The following is a 14,741-nucleotide window of genomic DNA, read 5'->3' as shown; positions in this document are numbered from 1 at the left end:
AACAAGGTTATTCTCAAGTCAGAACGAAAAGGTGAAATGTTCCCTCTGAATCTCAACCCAATCAATGTGAATCCAGCCATATGTCTATTGTCTAAAGCCCATTCAGATGAAAGCTGGTTGTGGCACCGAAGGCTCTCGCACCTCAACTTCAAAGACATCAACAAGCTAGTGATCGGTGATCATGTTCGGGGTATTCCACTGCTTAAGTTCGATCGAGAACACTTATGTGTTGCTTGTGAATTGGGGAAACAAAGTCGCCAAAGTCACCCAACAACCATAAACACAAAAGTTGTTGAACCACTTGAGTTGCTTCACATCGACTTATGTGGTCCATCATCAATTGAGAGCATTGGCAGTAACAAGTACATCCTTGTTATTGTTGATGACCTCTCACGGTTTACTTGGGTGTTCTTTCTAAAGCTCAAATCTGAGGCGACTCCCAAGCTGAAGATCTTTACCAAGACGGTTGAAGTGCAACTGAGAAAAGTCGTTCGAACCATTAGGAGCTATAATGGACTAGAATTCAAGAACAAAGAATTCAAAGATTTCTTTGCAGAAAAAGGCACCAGTCACAATTGCTCAGCCCCCTATACACCTCAACAGAACGGAATTGTCGAAAGGCGAAACCGATCTCTATGTGAGGCGGACCGAACCATGCTGAGTTTTGCCTCCCTTCCTCTATATTTATGGGTAGATGCCATTGCTGCAGCTTGCTACACTCAAAACAGATCTTATCTCAATAAGCGTTTCTCTCTCACCCCCAATGAGATTCTCAACAACAGGAAGCCGAATGTCAAGTTCTTCCATGTGTTCGGCTCAAGGTGCTTCATCTTCAACTCCAAAGAGCATCGTAACAAATTCGATGTCAAAGCCGATGAAGGCATCTTTTTGGGATACTCTTTTACTTCAAAGGCGTACTAGGTTCTGAATAAGCGTTCCAAACGTATTGAAGAAACCTATTATGTAACGTTCGATGACAACTAGGTCAAGAAGTTGAAGTCTACCGAAGGGACCATTGGAGAGATTTTCTCTTAAACTGGTTAGGTCACAGCATCAATCGCTAATCTTTTTGACCAGTTCATGGATTTATTTGATGAACCTGAGAAGGCTATTCATTCCGAAGCTATGGCAGCATACAACAAAGTGGATCACCTTAAGAAGATTATCGAAGACGCAGCCAAACAAATGGCAGAAGAAGAACCGGTTAGAAACGAACCTCCTCAGAGCAATACCTCAGTCGAGGGGGAGAATCAAGTCTCTTCAGATCAACAGGACTCACAAATCCAGGGGGAGAATCCAATCTTTGACAGAACCAAAAGTCCAGTAACAACCGAAAGTTCGGAACGACCCGAAAGTCCTGTAGCAACCAAAAGTCCGAAACGAACAGAAATTCCTATAACAACCGAAAGTCTAAAACAACCCGAAAGCCCAGTAGAAGAAGGATTTTTTGGTTCACATCCACATGTTTCATCATCTGTCGAGGGGGAGAATTCTAATATGCTTTATGATGATGATATTCAATCAGAGTTGGAAGAAGAGGTAAATGCTGAATTGGATCCCTCTTATGATCCAAATTATCCTCCTCTCACCAAATGGACCAGAGATCATCCTGTATCTCAAATAGTGGGTGATGCATCAGAAAAGGTTCTAACTCGATCACAACTGAAGGCGAAGCAAACTGCTCTATTCTCCAAAGTAGAATTTTGCATGTTTAATTCATTCATCTCCAAAATAGAGCCGAAGATCGTCAATACTGCTCTCGATCATTCTGATTGGGTTCAGGCAATGCAATACGAACTCAATGAGTTCAAAAGAAATAAGGCCTGGAGACTTATTCCAACACCTAAAGATGCCTCGGTTGTCGGTCTCAAATGGGTCTTCAGAAACAAAATGGACAAGGAGGGAAATGTGATCCGGAATAAGGCTCGGCTAGTGGGGAAAGGATATTTCCAGGAAGAAGGAATCAATTACGAAGAGACATTCGCTCCTGTTGCCAGGTTGGAATCCGTTCGAATATTTCTTGCCTATGCTACACACAAGAACTTTGAGGTCTACCAGATGGATGTGAAGTGTGCCTTTCTGAATGGGGAACTTGAAGAAACTGTTTACGTGGAGCAACCTCCTGGTTTTGTAAATGAAAAGCATTCAAATCACTGCTACATCTTGGATAAGGCAGTTTATGGTCTGAAACAAGCTCCTAGGGCATGCTATGAAACATTAACTAAGTTTTTAAAGATGTATAAATTCAAACAAGGTTCGGTTGACCCAACCTTCTTTCGTAAAAAGGAAGGTAACCACCTTATGATCGTTCAAAATCTATGTTGATGACATCATCTTCGGCTCCACAAATCCTAGCCTAACAGCTGAATTCAGGAAGTTGATGGAGACTAAATTTGAAATGAGCTCAATGGGTCCGGTTAACTTTTTCCTTGGTTTAAATATTAGACAGGGACCCGAAGGCATCTTTATCAACCAGGAAGCATACACCAAGACTCTCCTTGCCAAATTCGGCATGATGGGAGACTCAAAGGTCAGAATCCCTATGCCATTCGGCACCAAGCTCACACCATCTTTGGAAAAAACGGCAGTCGACATAACGCTATATCGCCAAATGATTGGTTCCTTGATGTACCTCACTGCTAGCAGGCCTGATATAATGTTTTCAGTATGCTATTGTGCTAGGTTTCAAGAAATCCTCGTGAACCACACATGCTGGCAGTGAAGAATATATTCTGGTATTTGAAGCGAACCACCTCTCTCGGTCTCTGGTATCCCTCAAACTCAGGTTTCTTTGTTCAATCCTACTCAGATTCAGACTTAGGAGGATGTGGTCTAGACCAAAAAAGCACCACAAGAGGCTGCCAATTCCTAGACGGGAAGTTCGTTAGCTGGCAATCGAAGAAACAAACATGTGTTTCTCTATCTACAGCCGAAGCAGAGTACATTGCAGCCGCCTCCTACACATCACAAGTGATTTGGATCCAAAGCCAACTCCAGGATTATGGACTCAATATGAAAAAGATGCCACTATATTGCAACTCAGAAAGTGCAATCAGGATCTGTCATAACCTAGTGCAACATTCAAAGACCAAGCATATAGCACTGAGGTATCACTTTATTAAGGATCACGTGGAAGATGGAAACGTCGAAATTCACTTTGTTCGAACCACTGATCAACTGGCCGACATCTTCACCAAAGCCCTACCTGAACCAAGTTTCAATAAAATCCTACAAGGCCTAGGTATGATGGAATCGGAGTCAGTACCAAAAACACCTTCTCGAAACTAAAAATTGAAAGCAAAATGAACCGAGCGCTCAGTCTATTTCGGGCGTGGTTCACATGGGAACCGAAATGAACCGAACTCTCGGTCTATTTCGGGTTTGGTCCCACTAAACTTGTTTTCGCTTAGCTAAAAAAGGTGATGTCTTTGGTTGTATACTTTTGTACAATTGTTTTCCAACCATCCAAATTTTTTTAAGGAGCCAAAATGAACCCTGCGTGCGATCCATTTCTGGTTCGGTTCAATTTTTTTTGTTTTGTTTTGTTCCTCTCTTTACTAACATATCAAAATTCCAAAAATATTTTCTCTCTTTTGTCTTTACTTCTATTTATGTTAGCGGTTTCTAGAATATCGATGGGGAAGGTATCATTCTTACACTTTATACTAGCTAAGTGTCCCTTGAAGCATGCTGCTGCATGTTGTCCAAAGCCTCACCTGATTTTGAATAAAGCCTTACTGACTGGGTATATACAAACCTCGTCTTCCTAATTACGCTGCTAAATTTATTCTAATCATGAGCTACCTTACTCTTTTCTCATATGAGTTAAGAGTTTTCTGCTTGGTCACTCTTATTATAGCAGAGGTACTTTGGTTTCTTTACAACACCTCAAACATTTTTCTCTATCATATTTCAGCTCATACATGTAACCCTTGAGACTCTCAGATATAACCACTGAGGTTTATGGTTACACAACCTCTGTGTTTATGATCTTAGCTTTGTGTCACTACGTGCTAAGTGAAACCCAAAATTCAATACCCACTATGCATTGACGGTGAACAATTAAAATTGCTCTAGCTTTCACCCATGAATTAACGAAACCACCCACGTGGTTGTACCATGAAATCTCTAATTTTCGTTTTTGTGTGATTTTTATGAAATTGTTAGATACCATAACATTTCTTCCATTAGAATCCAGTTTTAATTTTTTTTGATTTCATACTACACATTTCCAACAAGTCACTGAATATAGCCCAAACATACTTGTTCAACAGACCACATCGGTCTCACAGGTACTTCGTTCGGTTTCGGTATTATGTCAAGATCCGGAAATCTGAACTGAAGCGAAAGCCACCCATCTAAGGCTCATCAAAAGATGCCTTTCAACACTTCTTAACAAGTGCTTGATCGTACTTCAACGGGAAACCACACAAACACTTTACAGTCTCTCTTGACTTTGAAGGAAGAGATTCGTGCCCGGGATCCAATGTTTCGTGTCTATATTGACATCACAAATTCCCACGTAGATGTAGCTTTATTTCTTTATCTTTGACACTCTATGCACGAAAATCTTTGATTTTCCAAAAGTCTGGTTCGGTTCTCTACCGGCTACTTTCCATTATGTAGCTTTTGTTCTTAATGATGTACTCAACAAGGGAGTGCTGTGGTTTTTATAAGTCTTTGCTTTTATTTACTGATGACAGCTCATTTAAAAGATAAGATGATGACTCAGCCGGAAGATTAACAGTTTCAAAATTTCTAAGAGGAAACAAAGGCGATTTTTCTCCGATTGTTCATCTTCTTCTTCGAAGCATTCAACAATGGCGGATTCCTCCTCTGTTCATGAAACATCTTCTCGATCTACCATTCTCCCAATCAGACCTCAACAAAGCTTGGTCATCGACCTTAACCCAATCTCCTATGATGTCTTCATGTATCCCCTAGTGGAGTGTCTCAAATACTCTCCACTGATTCTCACACTCTCCAAGGTTGAAATTGTGCCTATGGAATGTCTCTCACAGATTTTCTCCACCGCTCACTACGACGAATCTGTTGATCGCATCTACTTCGACATCCTTGACCACAAAACCTCCATCTCAAAGCAGCGATTTTGCTGGCTTCTAGGGTTTGAACCTGACGAAAAGAGGGTTAACCTTGATTCGATCTCCGTGGGTTAACTATTCTCCATGTTTTACAACATGGGTTACACCGAGATCCTTACAACAGTGATGGAATTCAAGAAGTCGTGCCTTCGTCCTCAATGGAACGACTTTTTCATGATCTTATTCAAAGGTTTATCTGAGAGGAGTGCAGGTTCTGACGGGGCTAGTCATTTATTCATGACCATTCTTTATGGGTTATATAATGGGATCAACCTCGATTATGGCTCAGTTCTTTGGCAGCAGTTGCTTCATAGCCTCGGCTCTACTTCTCGGCACACTGTAATCTCCTATGCCATGTTTTGGACGCTCGTCACTAAATGGGCTATGGACAAGTATCATGTCCCCACGGTGGCCACTTATCCACTCTCCTCGATTGGTGTATTTCACACCACCAAGATTATAGTCACTGATCCATCCAAGTTCATTTTTGTTGGCTCAATTCCAGAGTCCATGTATGCCGGTGTATGAAAGGAGAGCCGCATCCTCAAAACCTACAAGGAGTTTCCTCCTTCGGGTCCAAGAGAGCTGACTGCCGAGATGATTCAGTCCATCAATGACGCAGACAAACCTACTACCAAGGGCAAGAAACCAGAAAAAGGGAAAATAAAGAAAGTAGAAAAAGGGGCGAAAGGCCCTACTCCTAAGAAGAGAAAGTAAACAAAAACAGCCCAATCACCTCCACCGAAGAAGAAGAAAACACAGCCTAAACGAAAACTTGTTCTTGCTTCTTCCTCGAGCGAATCAGAGGATGAAGGTTCAGACTTAGAGGAGTCGATTCAAGGTGACTCTCCTCCCCGATCAACTTTACATGAGGTACCTGTCACAACCGAACCTATCTCTTCTCCACCTATCACTATTTCTGTTTCCATTCCCATCATAACCTCTTATATTTCTATTTCCCCCATAACTTCCTTTACTTATATTCCACCCACCTCTATTCCTATACCACCACCCATTCTCTCTGAAGCCACCAAAACAATAACTACTGGAGTTCGACCCAACGTATCTGATATGGGGGATCACACTTCAGCACCCGAACCTACACCAACAACCGAACCAGCTTCCACACCCGAGCCTCCTCCCACAACCGAACCTTCAACATCGCCTTTATCTGATGCGTTTTATGCATAAGAAACATTCCTATGTGCTCATACAAACCCTAATGCTTGGATCTAGGTTTCACTATTGAACATGCTTTAATTCCAAGACTTACAAACCCTAATCTAGCATATTAACAACAAAATTAACATATAGAATCAGATCTAGATGTTTACCTCTTCAAGAGTTGGCTTAGATCTTCTCTTTCTTCTTCTTTTGAGCCTAGAGTCACAAATGCAACTCCTTTAATGGTTCACAAAACCCACAAGCAAGAAGGCAATATGAAACAGGGACAGAGAGGCTAGAAATCGGCCTAGGGTACTCTTAGAATCAAGTGGTAGCCGAATTCAGTGCCCTAGGGGTCATATTTATACTTACAGGTTACTAGGGTTTCAGTCTAAACCCTAATGGACAACTTAGCCACCAAGCAGCCCATGGAACCTTCTGGAATAAGGCCCTTGGACGAAAATATGATGGTTACCCATCATAATTTCGTTCCCCCTTAAGCCCATTGGGTTTCCTTAACCAAAAACTCAACTATCATACATTTGACAGTTTATACCCCTTTATTCAATTAATCTCTTTTGACCACTAAATTAATTCTTAGTTAATTTATGACCAATACTAATTAAATAAATATGATTTCTCCTTTAATATATTACTCTTATAATATATTAATAAATCATAATACTCTCTCTTTCTCCTTAAATTACCTTGTCAAGTTGCTTTGGAGAAGGCAACCCAAAAGGACCATGCACAACCGGGTCAAGTACATACTAAATATAGTTACGGGCGTAGACACTATTCCAACAGTCTCCCACTTGGATAAGTCTAGTAACTATATCTCACATATGACTTCAGAATCCAATTAGCAATCATAGCTCTTATACTTCGCTGTTAACTCTGATCAACTTGTCCTTTAGATAAGAGATCGTATAATCCTCTGTTCTAGATATCATGCTGACAATGCTTATTGTCCAGCAAAAGTTCCTTGATTTCCGATTTGTTTTACATAGAATTTAGTTGAACACATCAACTTTATTTTGACCGGGCCCGGCACATAAGTCAAACCAAATCATCAAGTGGCCAATATATCACTTTTATTCTCATTGAATAAAAGGAACAGATCAACTTCCACTCATATGCATTTATTATTTACTAATGGATCACACACAATAATGTGTTTTATAACATCAAGTTACTGATGCGTTTACACATTATCAATGTATAACCAACCAGCAAAAAACAACCATATCTCTAAGTTTTAAGACTATATGATGTTATCGCTTTGGGATCACTTAAGATAAAACACCACTAAGTGATATAGCAAACTCGGGTTTAATCCAATGCTCAACTCATATTCATAAGTGTAACAACCCGAAATTTCTGCATCATTTTAATGTAACCCTTTCGCGCAACCGATCGTCATTCCGATTTCTAATTTCCGATTTCTCCGTTTAATTAAGTCATTAATTAGTACACATTTAAAATGACTTAATGGGTGTCATAATACATTTAGAAATCATTTTAACACTCAACTTTAGTGATCAGAATAATTCTAAAATTTACCGTATCGGGTTACGGTAACTCAATCGGGTACGACCAAAAACCCCGTCTAACACCGGTATCGGGTAAAATCCCACCGTGTCCAAAACTTAAACACTATATAAACGTGTTTAGGACTTCATTTGAAGCCTTTGGTCAAATTATCACTAAACATTACCCACCTCTCTCCTAATCCAAGTTTAAGAGATCAAAACTCAAAATTAAGGCTTCTAATCTCTAAGGTACCTTCCTAGCCTTAATCTCTAACATATTTGGCATCCAAATTCGAGTTCAAATCATGAAATAAGCCAACATTCATGAGTTTACGGCCATGGAACATTCATGGGCCGTAAACTCATATTTCAAGGGTTTTTAAGCCCTAAAACCCTTCCTTTGCATAGTTGGACACTAGATATGACTTAAGGGCTTAAAGGGAAGAACTTATAACATGTAGAACATGGATTTAGAGGGACAAAAGTGAGTTTACGGCCAAGGAACATTCTTGGGCCGTAAACTCATATACAAGGGGTATTTAAGCCAATTAACCCTTCCAAAACCTAGTTGGGACTTAGACACGAACCATGGACTTGCTAATCTAGACTTGGAACACTTTAAACTTGATTTTTGTGTAACAAAGAAGAGTTTACGGCCAAGACACTCTCTTGGGCCGTAAACTCCTCTAAAAGGGTGATTTAAGGCCTTTAAACATGTTCAAATGCTTCCAAACTCAATCTATGGCTTTGTGGTAAAATCTAGATGCATCTAAAAATGGTTTGAAGGATTGAAACACAACAAAAGTATGATTTATGAGAGTTTACGGCCTAGGAACATACCCTTGGCCGTAAACTCATAAAACAATGTTATAGATGCATCAAACACACCCAAATGGTTTGTATAAAATTCTAGAATCACATGTGATTGTTTTAAGCACCAAAAACTATCTTTTTCAAAGGTAAAAGAGAGTTTACGGCCTTAGAACATTCCTCTAGGCCGTAAACTCCAACAAATGTCTTAATTGATGTTCTAAATTCATAACAATGCTTAGAAAATTAGTTTGAATCACATGTGATTGCCCTAAGTAGCTTAAATCAATTATTCTTAGCCATTGTGAGTTTACGGCCATAAACTCTATGAGTGTGGCCGTAAACTCATGTTTTAAATGTTTTAAATCCATTCCAAGTGTTCCAAGGTGTTTAGATAATCATTTCTAGCAATCCCTAAGTCCATTTGAGCCCTTAAAACACCAACACCTCACCCACATGAGTTTACGGCCGTAAACTCATGTATGTGGGTGTTCCAATGTTGTAAACTACTTAAAATGTTTACTTATGAGGAGTAAACTCAAGTCCCAAGTCCTTAGTGTCATTACAAATCCGAAGACGTCACCCGGGTCACTCCGAACGCTCGTTTTGAGGTGTTTAACCTCATTGGAGTGTAATGTTCCATATGATTAGTGAATGTATCTCTAATTGTATATATATGGACATTATATCATTTTACATAGGGTCATCGCGAGTAATCAAACCCCGAACCGACGTCTAGCATTCAAAACCGACACGTTTCCGAGTCCGGTGAGTTCATACCCCTACCCTTTTTCATTGTTTTCACTGTTTTCAGGGGGTAACACAAGCAAAGTACAAGGAAATTCTTGTACTCACAACATGTTTTCAAATGTGTATTTCATATTTCGTATGCTTTTATAACTGATTACCACAACCGATAACAGATCGAACATGCAAATCACGTAACACATATTTGTGAAATAAGTCTTTAAACTAGTATGTTTTATATGAATTTCACAAATGGTTTTCCACATTATATCAGTTAAAAGCACGACATTAAAACATTTGAACATAATACATGTACACTGTTTTGTCCTCGGTAACACTCCCCACACATATACAAGTGGAGGACTATCATATTATTACTAGTAAATTTGTTATTCCTGTATGATTGGAGACACGTCCTCGGATAACACTCCACCCAGATTAAGCGAGTGGAGGACTACACCCATAACCAGAATCTCTGGTATTTAGAGAGCGTGACTTGAGTGTATAGATCTATACGGGGCTGACTACCCCACACCTGGTTGCTAGCTACAGTCGAACCGAAATGGTTCAAGGGTGACGAAAGTCATAAGTATGTGGACGACTTATTGCCACATGTGGACTACTTATTGCCACAGGTTTCAGTCTATTGTATGGTTATGGAACTCGCAATTAGGATAACAGAGATTTACTTACAGTAATAATGGATTACTTTATACATCGTTTACATCTTTTACATCTTTTACTTATTGTAATTAACATGCAGGAAGGTACGGGACCTTCCTGGGGAAAACATGGAATCTAATCACGATTACATCTTTTACATCTTTTACATCGTTTACATAAGATACATACATGCAGGAAAGCATGGGGCCTTCCTGGGTAACACTTACATAACTAGAAAGAGTCACAGAATGGATAACATTACATCTTTTACAATTTGTATCATACAATAAGGAAAGTATGGGACTTTCCTGGTAACATATGATAAGTAAACAGAACAGTTTAACCAGTCAGATAACCAACTATACATTTTAACATGAGTAAACATGTTTTCAGTGTACAAACTTATTATACTTTACATTTGTGAAATAATAACCAACTTTTAAGAAAATACGGGATTTTCTTGGTGTACGTAACATTTCAGAAACTGAAAGGAAACCGATACATTTCCGTAAAACAAAACCGCTTATGAACTCACCAGCTTTATGCTGATTTTCAAACCGCTTGTGTTCTCAGGTCAGCGTTAGAACAGGTACTTGAAGATCATTTTGCATGAAGACAGTGTACATGAAGACCCGTTACATTTTGTCTATATATATACTATGTATCACAACTGTACAAACTTTACTTTTGAAACAACTGTAAAACTGTTATTATGTAATGTAATGCTTGTTTTACTTTACTTACTATGTACATTGGATTTGATACTCAACACGGAAGTCAACCCCGGAAATGTATTCCGCCTTCGGTTTTCGGGGTGTGACAGATTGGTATCAGAGCCCTTGTTTATAGTGAATAAAGTATACCAAACCTTACATGGTATAAAACTATAAACACTAAAGGGCCTAAATGCTCTGAATTAAAAGTATCTTCAAACTACAAGTATTTTCAAAAGTATACAAGTATACCAAACCGTCGCCATCCGTAACCACAAGTAGAACAGAACATAAGTAAATGGGTGTTGTGTACTACGGTTAAACCTGGGCAGTTATGTAGTCGTGTCTAGAGTCAATATGGCCTGGCCAACTATATTCATTCGAGACACGACCAACATGTGCTTGGGAGTGACTGTGGTATGTGGCATGCCTAAAACTTACCCTAATATCCCAAACATCGAATCATTGTCGTAAACAATTCATGAAATACTATGGGAGTATTTCTCGATCCCGATTCATGAAATACTATGGGAGTAGTCCTTATTCAAGTGGTTTCCCTGTGATCACTCTTAGCGATAAATTATCTGTTCGATAACTTTTTCCTGCTTTATCGCTTACTCGAATCATATAACTGTCATGTCTATCGATTCAACGTAGAGGACTTACCATCCTCTCTTTCTTGATCTTATTAGATCAAGATGCCTCCCCGAAAGAGACCTAGCTCAAAGAACAACAACAATCCTTCTTCTCCGCCACCTCCTCCCCAGTTTGACCTAGCATCAGTTCCGACAATGATGACAGCTGCAATGGTAGCAGCTATGTCACAAATGAACCCTAGTGGTTCGGGTGGTGGTACTCAATCTCAAAACCCTGAGGGTAGCCAGGGACACCAAAGAGGGGGTTCCTATAAGGATTTCATGAATGCAAAACCAACATCCTTTAATGGCGCTGGAGGTGTCATTTCTTTATCTCGATGGTTCGAGAAAATCGAGTCCATCTTTGAAATCTGTGCTTGTGCAGAATCCGATAAAGTCAAATTTGCAGCCTGTACCTTCGCGGATAAAGCTTTGACTTGGTGGAATGGCCGAGTCAAATCTCTGACCTTACCCGTAGCCAATGCCATGGGCTGGGAAGCCATGAAGGAACTTCTCATTGCTGAGTATTGCCCCCGTGGTGAAATGCAGAAATTAGAGCACGAGCTCTGGAACCTGAAGATGAAAGGTTCCGACATTGCTGCATATACTTCCCGATTTGATGATCTCGCACTTCTCTGCCCGGGGTTAGTCACTCCTGAAAACAAAAAGATCGAAAGGTTCGTTTGGGGATTATCTCAACCAATAAAGAGTCATGTTTTGGCTGCTCGTCCGGATACCTATGATAGTGCCAAGACCTTAGCACAAATTCTGATTGATCACAACGACGATGTCAAGGAAATCACTACCACTTCTGAGCCGACTCAAAGGAGTGGTGAAAAGAGGAAATTCTGGAAAAAGAAGAAAGGTCAATCTTCTCAAGGATCATCTAAGAAACAACAGACGGTAGCAGTCCATGCTGCTACTGCTACTCCTATTGTTGTTGTTTCTGCTATGGGATCCACAGCCTCAACTCCTACCAGTAAATATGCTGGTAACCTCCCTCTGTGTGACAAGTGTAAATACCATCATCATCCTGGTCCTTGTCGAGAATTGTCTTGCACCAACTGTGGTAAGAAAGGGCACACAGTTCGATACTGCAGAACTCCTACCCAATCAGCTAATCAATCATCGGGAGCAGGTGTTAGTCAAGCCTGCTACAACTGTGGTGAAGTTGGGCACTTTAAAAGAGATTGTCCCAAGAAGTCAACTGCTGGTAACACTGGAAGGGTCCTAACCATGGGACGGGAGGAAGCAGTTGCCGATCCCACTGTTGTTTCGGGTACGTTCCTTCTCGACAACTCATATGCTAGTATTCTTTTCGATTCGGGTGCTGAAAGGAGTTTTGTTAGTCATGCATTCAAACATAATCTAAAATCAAATCCTCAACCACTAACTGAAACGTTTACCGTCGAGATGGCTAATGGTGAGAAAGAAAGCGCTAACGACGTATTCATAGGTTGTACGCTTACCCTAAATGATCACTCATTTCCTATAGACCTCATGCCCGTTTCCATTAAGAGCTTCGATGTTATCATTGGCATGGATTGGTTGAGTCCCAATCATGCTGACATTCTTTGTTACGAAAAAGCTATCCGTCTCAATCTTCCTTCGAATCAAACTCTCATAATCTATGGCGATAAACCCAGTTCCAACCTTCATATCATTTCTTGCATCAAAGCTCGAAAGCTCCTTCGAAAGGAGTGTGTTGCATTCTTAGCTCATGTGATCAACGAGAAACAAGAAGTTAGAGACATCGCGAGCATTCCCGAAGTCTGTAACTTTCCCGATGTGTTTCCCGAAGAACTTCCAGGGATTCCTCCCGAACGTCAGGTCGAGTTCCGTATTGACCTAATTCCTGGAGCTACTCCTGTAGCAAAATCCCCGTATCGCTTAGCTCCCGCAGAAATGCAGGAGTTATCCAGTCAACTCAATGAGTTACTCAGTAAAGGATTCATTAGGCCGAGTTCCTCACCCTGGGGAGCTCCGATTCTGTTTGTCAAAAAGAAAGATCGATCCTTTCGGATGTGTATCGACTATCGTGAGCTGAACAAGTTAACCGTTAAGAACCGATATCCTCTTCCAAGAATAGACGACCTCTTCGATCAACTCCAGGGAGCCAGTTACTTCTCTAAGATAGACCTTCGGTCGGGGTACCATCAGTTACGAATCCAGGAGAATGATGTTCCCAAGACAGCATTTAGGACTCAGTATGGACACTACGAGTTTGTAGTGATGCCCTTCGGTCTAACCAATGCACCGGCTGTGTTCATGGACCTGATGAACCGGGTGTGCCGTCCCTTCCTAGACAAATTCGTTATCGTGTTTATTGATGACATCCTCGTCTACTCCCGAAGTGAAGAAGACCATAAACAACACTTGAGGCTAGTGTTGGAAACTCTTAGATCCGAAAAGCTTTACACAAAATTTTCCAAATGCGAATTCTGGTTACGGAGGGTAACTTTCCTCGGTCATGTAGTAAGCGAGGAGGGTATTCATGTAGATCCTTCCAAGATTAAAGCGATAGAGAGTTGGTCGGCACCGAAAACACCCACGGAAATTCGTCAATTCTTAGGTCTCGCCGGCTACTATCGACGATTCATTCAGAACTTTTCCAAAATCGCCAAACCGTTAACCACTCTAACACAGAAAGGTGTACCCTTTTGTTGGAGTGATAAGCAAGAAACTGCATTCCAAACGTTGAAGAGAGCCTTATGCAGCGCGCCTGTTCTGTCTCTGCCAGAAGGGACAGAGGACTTCGTTGTCTATTGCGATGCGTCTAATCAAGGTTTAGGCTGTGTGCTTATGCAAAGAGGAAAGGTGATTGCCTATGCCTCTAGACAGCTGAAAGCACACGAAGTCAACTATACCACACACGACTTGGAGCTAGGAGCAGTAGTCTTCGCATTGAAGATTTGGAGACATTATCTCTACGGAACCAAGTGCACAATCTTCACTGATCACAAGAGTCTGCAACACATCTTTAATCAAAAAGACTTAAACATGAGGCAACGAAGATGGGTAGAATTACTCAGTGACTATGAGTGTGAAATCCGTTACCACCCCGGCAAGGCCAATGTGGTAGCAGATGCCCTTAGCCGAAAGGATAGTACAAGCCACAAAGTGAAGAACCAAACGATGACCATCCATTCCAACTTACCTACGCAAATCCGAGAAGCTCAGTATACAGCCCTCAAACCTGAAAACGTGTCAGATGAAACCTTCAGAGGAATGGAAAAGAAACTTGAGATCAGAGGTGACGGAGTTCACTGTTTCATGAATCGAATCTGGATTCCCAAATCCGGTGGATTCAGGAAAATAGTCATGGAGGAAGCACATAGAACCAAATACTCTGTTCACCCAGGTTCGGACAAGATG

The sequence above is a fragment of the Lactuca saligna genome, chromosome 4, assembly GCF_052625555.1.
Source record: "Lactuca saligna cultivar CGN05327 chromosome 4, ASM5262555v1, whole genome shotgun sequence".
Classification (NCBI taxonomy): Eukaryota; Viridiplantae; Streptophyta; class Magnoliopsida; order Asterales; family Asteraceae; genus Lactuca; species Lactuca saligna.
Note: the sequence above shows the minus strand (reverse complement) of the source record.